At 37.1% G+C, this 8,364-nt stretch overlaps 1 long non-coding RNA gene across 1 annotated transcript in view; it reads right to left on the bottom strand.

The window, feature by feature from the left end:
- The window catches only part of LOC106868167 (uncharacterized), an 8,058-nt gene extending 3,176 nt beyond the window's left edge, over window positions 1-4,882 (bottom strand). The window contains exons 1-2 of the long non-coding RNA XR_001409233.2: window positions 1,343-4,882; window positions 416-799 (exon numbers count right to left, since the gene is read on the bottom strand). This is a non-coding gene — a long non-coding RNA (uncharacterized LOC106868167). The remainder of the gene's footprint in view (window positions 1-415; window positions 800-1,342) is intronic.
- Window positions 4,883-8,364: the final 3,482 nt, after the last annotated feature.

Here is an 8,364-nt window from a genome sequence, read left to right as displayed (position 1 = left end):
TATATATATATACATACATGCATATATAAACAATATGAATGCATGAGTGAGTGAACAAAGGAAGGAGAGTAACATTCAAAACATTTGGTAGTTATATATATTTTTAATAACAAGTTTCACTCTGTTCTACAGAAAGTTAAATTTCGTCCACCGGTGGCTTAACCGGCCGAGACTACACAAGAATGTTCCTAGCGGTTCAGTGAAAGAAACCGATAGAATAAGTACTAGGCTTATAAAGAATAAGTCCTGGGGTCGATTTGTTCGACTAAAACCCCTCAAGGCCGTGCTCCAGCATGGCCGCAGTCAAATGACTGAAACAAATAAAAGAATAAAAGAATATATATACACAGATATATAATATTTTCTCTGGTTAATAGCCATCATTTTTACCGATCTTTATTTAAAAGCTTCTCACCTTTCATATTCTGCAGATTCTTTTTTTCACTCTGGGCAATGTTTGTCTTTATGCCTCATTCCTCTAATTATTGGTGATATGTAAACATAAACATTTTTTTTGTCGCATAGTTTTGCTCCGCCCCTTTGGCATTCCCTTGAGCTTCGTCTGTCTATTAACCGCCTCTCAGCGCCCCTCTGCGCCCCTCAGCGCCCCTCAGCGTCCCTCAGCGCCTCTCAGCGCTTGAATTTGTTGATTGTTTGATGATGGCTGTTTTATACGAATGTTTTAATGTTTATCATCAACTTGTGATGCTACAGTCGTCGTCTATTTATACCATATCATCTGTTCTGAATCATTCATGTGAGTGGATTGTATTTCAGTGACGAAGCGAAGGAGGCGAAACTAATGTGCAAAAGAGAAAACAAAGCGAAAACAACAGTTAAAAGCAAAGCCGGAATTACGTACACACACACACACACACACACACACACACACACACACACATAAATATATACATGTATGTATCATGTATATATGTGTGTGCGCTATGCACTGACGCACACACACACACACACACACTATATATATATATATATATATATATATATAAGCAATGAAATAACCGAACTACGCAGAGGAAAGAAAAAAGAAACAAAATAAGAAAGCAACAAAATATGAAATGTAAACGAAAATAAAATAATGCAAAAAGAAACGAGAGAAAATATGAATGTAATTCTTTTCGAGCCGATTTTGTTGAATTGCTATAAGAGTGGAGAAGAGAAACAAAAGGTAGAAGAGCCAACTGGATGGCGACATTACAAAACTGATTTTATTCGGGAATATTCAGGTATGGTTTTTCAGGTAAGGTAAAAAAAAATTAAGAAAAACAGTGAGAAGACCGGAATAAGTGTAAGAAAAATAAAGGAAAAGAACAGAATCACGTACATATAGTCTCATTTATCAATCATTTGTTCATCGCTGATTCGAAATAACACGGTACGCTCATTGCGGGCCATGTTACGTTCATCACGGTTTGATCTGTGATAACATGGCAGCAAATTCTAACAAACGACATAGGTGAGCGGATTTTTTTAGGTGAAAAGGTAGAGAGGATCAAGAAAATAGACTGGAAGGTTCGCTGCAGAAAGCCGGGAATTTGGTGTCGATGAATCTACTTTTCGTTCCAATTACAAAGTGCGTGGAAATGATTCCTTTATCGCTGATTCATTTATCACTAGTTTTTGGCACCAAACTAGGATAGATGTACTATCATCACAATTTTAGCTTTTTGAAGTACAAGAGTGAAAAAAACAATCAGAAAGTAAATTTGTTTCTGCAATAACTGTTGCGACTTTAAGAACGCCCAATATCAAAACCGTTATTTTTGTTTGTTCTGTTGTTTACCATTCTTGTGTTCCGGCTTTTTCATTGCTCCTCATTCGCATAATCATAAACGAAAACATGTTAACAACGGAAATAACCATACATTTAACAGTAATTTGAGGGAGAAAAAAAAAACTCAGAACGAAAGACAAAACAAAGAACTAAAACTGAAACATCTTTGAAATAATTGTAAATTCCATCACATCCCATACACAAGTTCTATGGCTTGTCATTTGATGAATAGCAGCTGTTTCCATCAGTTAAACCTGCAGCGCTGCTCATAACACATGAAGGAAGTGCTCTTGAAGTGGCCTTAATATTAAATAATTGTTGTTTACTCAGTCAAAATTATTGTGGAAGTTTCACTCAGTCCAAGTTTTAAAAGTAAAATATAAAGAAGCGTATAATCGTGTCAGTTTAAAACAACAAAATTTTGTTATATAACATCAGTTTCTAAATACCAAAATAATCTGACTGTTAACTGAAAACACGACTGAAGTCCGTTAGTCGCTTAAAAATAGCATAAATGTTTTTCATTTTCATTTTAGTTTGGTGAGTAAAATCTAGTCCCCATTCGGGATTCAATAATTCGTGTTCCTGTTTAGTTAATGCAGGAAATTGCATGTCAGAGTTGATAGATGAACAGCGTAGATGTAAAGAAAGGTCGAAAGAGAAGCATAACAGTGGGCATTAACTTGAATATGTTATCTTGAAATCAGCAAAACTGTTCACAGAGGCAAAACAAACAACATTTTTCATTCACTGTGCAGCTACGTTGCTCTGGCAGCGTTTCTTATAAAGCAGTGTTTCTCGGACAGTCTGCTTCGGATGGCGTTCTTCAAGCAACGACCTTCAAGCAGAATTCTTCATGCGAATATTTCCGTATTCACTTTAGCTGACAGTCATTGCATTCAGCAAACCAACGAAGAGGCTACTTTTTACTCATCGAGCTTCTAGAAATAGTAACTAAATCTTCATCAAATCATACCCGAAAGCAAGAAAATATATTTGGAAAATAAAGTTCTTTTTAATAGTAATGAAATAATTTTAGTAATATCTCTTTAATAATAAAGCTGATACATTTCTATTTTAATACAAATTTGTTTTATTATCTTATATATTTTCACGGTAAAAAGAAAGAAAAAAATAAAGCGTATGAAGAAATGCAATTGTAATTGGCAGAATCGTTACAAAATCAGGCAAAAATGCCAAACTGTTTTTGTTTTTGGTTCTCTACGCTCTGTGTCGAAGTCCTCTTTGCGTTTCATCATTTCGGGGCCAATGAGTAAAGCAGGCGATCTTACAATTCAAAGGCGAACAACAAAATGAGAAGAAATAGAATAAGTGAAAGCGACAGAATGTAATATTATTGTCTGCCGAACCTTAGGACTCCCGGGCTGGTTACTCGGTTGCCAGGGCGTTTAACTGACCGAGATGAAGTATTTTTGAACGGACCTTCGGTCCATTGCAGGGTTCATAACAAGTAATTTTCGAGGGGAGGAGACTAGTTGATTCCATTGACTCCAGTACTTGACTGGTGCTTTGTCGACCCCAAAGAGATGAAAGGCAAAGTTAAACTCGGCAGGATTTGAACGTAGAGAGCCGGAAGAAAAGCATTTTGTTCAGCGTACTAAAGATTCTGCCTGCTCGCCACCTTCTGAATGTTATATAATCGTTACTAAATCGGCACTAATTTGAAATAATAAAATGAAGCGAAAATTACTGTTTATCTATTCATGAAATAATGGCTGACGTGACATTGAAAGCGTCTGTAAAACTGGTGTTGGACGTAATCGCAACGAAAGGAATGATCTGCTGCGTATCTAGTGAGAAAGATCTACCAACAGTACTGTATCTGCCATCTAATGATAGTTTCACAAATCTAGTAATAGAACTGCCACACATTTAGACCTATGACATATCTAGGAATAGGCCTTCTATCTTGTGATACTCAATCGACCAGTGAGTTTTGCTGCATCGCTGCGGTTGAATCACAATCCAGCAATTTGCTGTGACTATCCGATGGGCTTCATTCTCTTTAACACATAAATCTTCTACTTTTCACTTCTATTTTATAACCGATTCTTAACGATTATGATTTCCGTTCCCTCCGTTTCACTTCATTTCAGTTTGGTGTCTACCATTATATGTTCATAAAACGAAAAATCACCGTAAATTACCATCCCAGTGCTGGTTGCAGTGTTCTTCTCTGTAGTTGTCACATCCTGGATTTTTAGCTGGATCAGAGATAGGGAGACGGAAAAGGCGTCTACATGTAATACTAAAATAATTAGTAAAAGCATGCGACGTGTGGAGGTACATGGCCTAGTGGTTAGAGCAGCGGACTTGCGGTCGAGAGATCGCAGGTTCGAATTCAGACCGGGCGATGTGTCTGTTTACGAGCGACACACCTAAGCTCCACGCGGCTCCAGCAGAGGGCAGTGGCGAACCTCTGCTGACTCTTTCGCCACAACTTTCTCTCGCGCTTTCCTCCTGCATCTAGCAGCTCCCCTGCAACGGACCGGCGTCCCGTCCAAGTGGGGAACCTATACGACAAAGAAACCGGGAAACCGGCCTTTATGAGTTAGGCATGGTTCGAGAAGCAACAAACAACACATGCGACGTAATTAGCAAGTTATCATCGACTGCATTTTGAGTTGGTTTGTAATTGTTCAAATTGTGGCACAAAGCCAGCTATTTTAGGGGTAAAAGGGTCAGTGGATTATAACAAGCCTAGTACTTATCTGGTTCTTTAGTTAATCGATCCCGGGAGGAGGAAAGACAAATTTGATCTCGGCAGTATTTGAACTCAGAACGCAAAGAGAACGGAAGAAATTCCAATTAACAGATTGTCAGGTGCCACGACTATCGAGGAATGGATGTAGTCGATTGAATCGACCCTAGAATATGACTGGTAAATAATTTTTTTATTGATCTTGGAAGGCTGAAAGGCTAATTTAACTTAAAAAGAATTCGAACTGAAAACACAGAGGAACGGAATTGATCGACATAAATCCGGCCTTGCATCATTTCTGCCATTCTTCATCATTTGTTGATGCTTGGCTCATAAGACAATTGTAGAGTTTCGTTTGTTCCAATTAATGTTTGATAGCTCCGTACAAAAAGCGTGGCCCAGTGTCGGCATTTTCAATATCAGGACTATCGTCTTCATGCATTACAGCGCAAATATGTCTTGTAAATATCACAGATACTATTACCCCACTCAGACCAATACAGGCGGCTCCGATTGTTGCGAAAATATCCAGCATGAACCGTCGGTCGCTGTACTCGTTCTCGATCTCCTCCATCTCTCTGGCTTTTCTGTTGATGTCGAATATATATTCACGTGGTACCACATAACTTAAGGAAATGAAGATTAGACCAATCAAAACTAAGACGATGCCAACGTAAGAGAGCAGATCATAAGCGCTGGTTAAATTATTTTCATCTTGGCAGAGTTTTTCTTCTTCTTCGGCATTGACCATCACTTACGATAGCTGAAAAAGAAATAATTACATAAATAAATACATAAACAAAGGAATGCTAACGAGAACAAGAACAATAATAATAATTTTGTTTTCTACTCTAGGCACAATGCCCGAAATCTTTTGGGAAGAGGGCCAGTCGATCAGATCAACCCCAGTACGCAACTGGTGCTTAATTTATCGACTCTGAAAGGATGAAAGGCAAAGTCGACCTTGGCGGAATTTGAACTCAGAAAATTCCGCCAAGGTCGACTTTACCTTTCATCCTTTCGGGGTCGATCAATTAGGTACTAGTTTCGTATTGTAATTATAGTATGATGTGGCCAAGAACCAGGAAAGCCAAAGGTACCAGAACAAACAAAAAACAAAAAAAAGTTTTCATGGATACAACCCACTTCCTAAGAAAAACATTGTTGACCTGAAAATATCTGATTATTTTAAAACTGAAATATTCCAAATTCAACAGAATCTTAGTTCTCAAATTCTGATCTCCTTCTCATACTATATATCAAGCAACATCCAGAGTAAAATGTCCAACTTGCTGTTACTTGAAGTGTCTGAGTAAGATTTAGAACAGCGCACAATAAAACAACAAAACAATAACGTAAACAACCAGAGCAACAATAATTCTTTCTGATTTTGGTACGTGGCTAGCAATTTTGAGGGGTGGGGGTAAATCGATTACATCAACCCCAGTACTTGGGCGGTACTTATTCTATCGAACCCAAGAAGATGAAAGGAGAAGTCGACTTCGATGGAATTTGAACGCAGCACGTAAACAGCCGAAAGAAATTCCCCTAAGCAATTCGTCCGATGTGTTAACGACTCTGGCCATCCTGATAATAATCCTGTCTACAAAAGATACAAGGCCTGAGATTTGCGGAGCATAGGCTGGTCAATTATATCGACCCCAGTGCATAACAGGTACTTATTTTATCGACCTGAAAAGAACGAAAGGCAAAGTTGATGTTGGTAGAATTTGAATTCAGAAGGTAAAGACGAACGAAATACCGCTAAGCATTTTGTTCGGCATGGTAACGATTCTACCAACTCACTGCCCTGTTGTCTTGATAATAATAATAATAATAATAATAATAATAATAATAATCATAATAATAAATGCCCTGATGCAATACCAGGCACTCGCTCTCATGGTTCTGATCTTAATTGATTATCATGTACATTGTTTTGTCTTGGTATAAAAGATGGGCAAATACAGCAAATATTCTGCTCAATACCATAGATTTGCTTGTCAGTTGTTTGACCGTAACCAGTTGAGCATGTCCCTGAGCTTAGTGGCTGACAATATGTGCATCTCTGATCACGAGCAGAAATAGTGGGGGAGCATCATAGCCATGTATTGAGAGGAATTTTTGGGGGGTTTGAATAATTCACCTCTGGAAACGTGGGTGTTTCGTGCATCATCCTTAAACAACCCTTATTCAGGGACCTTTTGAGTGGGATGGGTTACTCGACCTGAAGAAAATTCTAACTAAGCCCCACCTGCAAGGTCATGTGCTGTTTATCTTGATATAAGATCACCATGTCGCGTACGCGTAATCATGATAGGTATATTGGGCTTCATATGTTTGTACCCCAGGGTCACTTTGATGGCATGCACTGCTCTCTCACTCAATAATAATAATAATAATGATAATAATAATAATAATAATAATAATCATCCTATCTACAGTAGGCACAAGGCCTGAAATTTAGGGGAGGGGATAGTCGATTACATTGGTCCCATTGTTTCATTGGTACTTCATTTATCGACACCGAAAGGATGAAAGGCAAAGTCGGCGGAATTTGAACTCAGAACATAGCAACTGCATTTTGCTCGGTGTTCTAACGATTCTGCCAGCTAAACGTCAAAAGTAAAACTAATAACGATTCTAAAACTATCTTTTTGTTGGTTCTGCATCGTTAGACGCAGAACCTTGATAACTGAAAGACAGAAAGAAAAGGGGAGACAAACCCGAATGACAACGCTGACCTTCTTTGACTTCAAAACAGACAGCAAATATATAAACTATCACAGATGGAAATAATTGCCCTAAATTAGTTGGAACATCAGGAAATAAAATAATGAAATAAATTAGCTGCATTTTTAATTGGTGCACAACACATAAAAACGCAGATGGAATTAATTTGGTGCATCAATTAACAAAAAGAAGTCATTTATATGGATCCTAAATATGCATATATTATTTTTAACACAATAGACCAGTTATACGGATCATAGCGTGTATATATGTCTATACTATTTTAAACTGATAATAATCGCAGCTACTTGAAATTCTATTCTGAGGCTGCAAAACTAAATGCCAGAATTTGCTTCCTGCAACGAGCATCAAAGAGCACCCTCGTAGATCGTATTGTGCTTGGCTCTAAATTGGTGAAACTAACATATACTCCCCCCACACACATACATACACACACACACACCTATACATATGTGTGTGTATATATTATACTGTTATTTGTATGTGTTCGTGTATGTATGCATATATCCATGTGTGTGTATATATATATATATATATATATTTATATATAGCATATATATAATATGTACAAATAATATATATATTTATATATAGCATATATATAATATGTACAAATAATATATATATTTACTATATGTATATATATATATATATATATATATATATATATATATATATATATATATATATATATATATGTGTGTGTGTGTGTGTGTGTGTGTATGTATGTATGTATGTATGCATGCATGTATGTATATACTTCATTAGTATTGTGTATGATTAAAGGATACACTGGAAAATATAAAATAAAAACAAATAACATTGCTCTGTACGCCCACCAAATCTGTCGTAGAAAACTAATTTTTGTAGCTCTGTAGCTCTAGCTAAACTTGCTGTCCACCGCCACCGGAAGTTTCAGAAAGGAAATTTCATTTCCATCTGGCTAATTTCAGTCTATATGTACTCTTAGACCTTCGGATATGAATAAATACAAAGACAAAATAGAAGAGAATTAGGACTCAGGTTGTCTCGAGTAATGTTAGATGTCTTAGACGACGTATGGGCAGGGTGAGTAGAGTGTCTTGCTGTGTTCGAT

The sequence above is a fragment of the Octopus bimaculoides genome, chromosome 8, assembly GCF_001194135.2.
Source record: "Octopus bimaculoides isolate UCB-OBI-ISO-001 chromosome 8, ASM119413v2, whole genome shotgun sequence".
Taxonomy (NCBI): Eukaryota; Metazoa; Mollusca; class Cephalopoda; order Octopoda; family Octopodidae; genus Octopus; species Octopus bimaculoides.
Note: the sequence above shows the minus strand (reverse complement) of the source record. Positions and strands in the feature narration are given on the sequence as shown.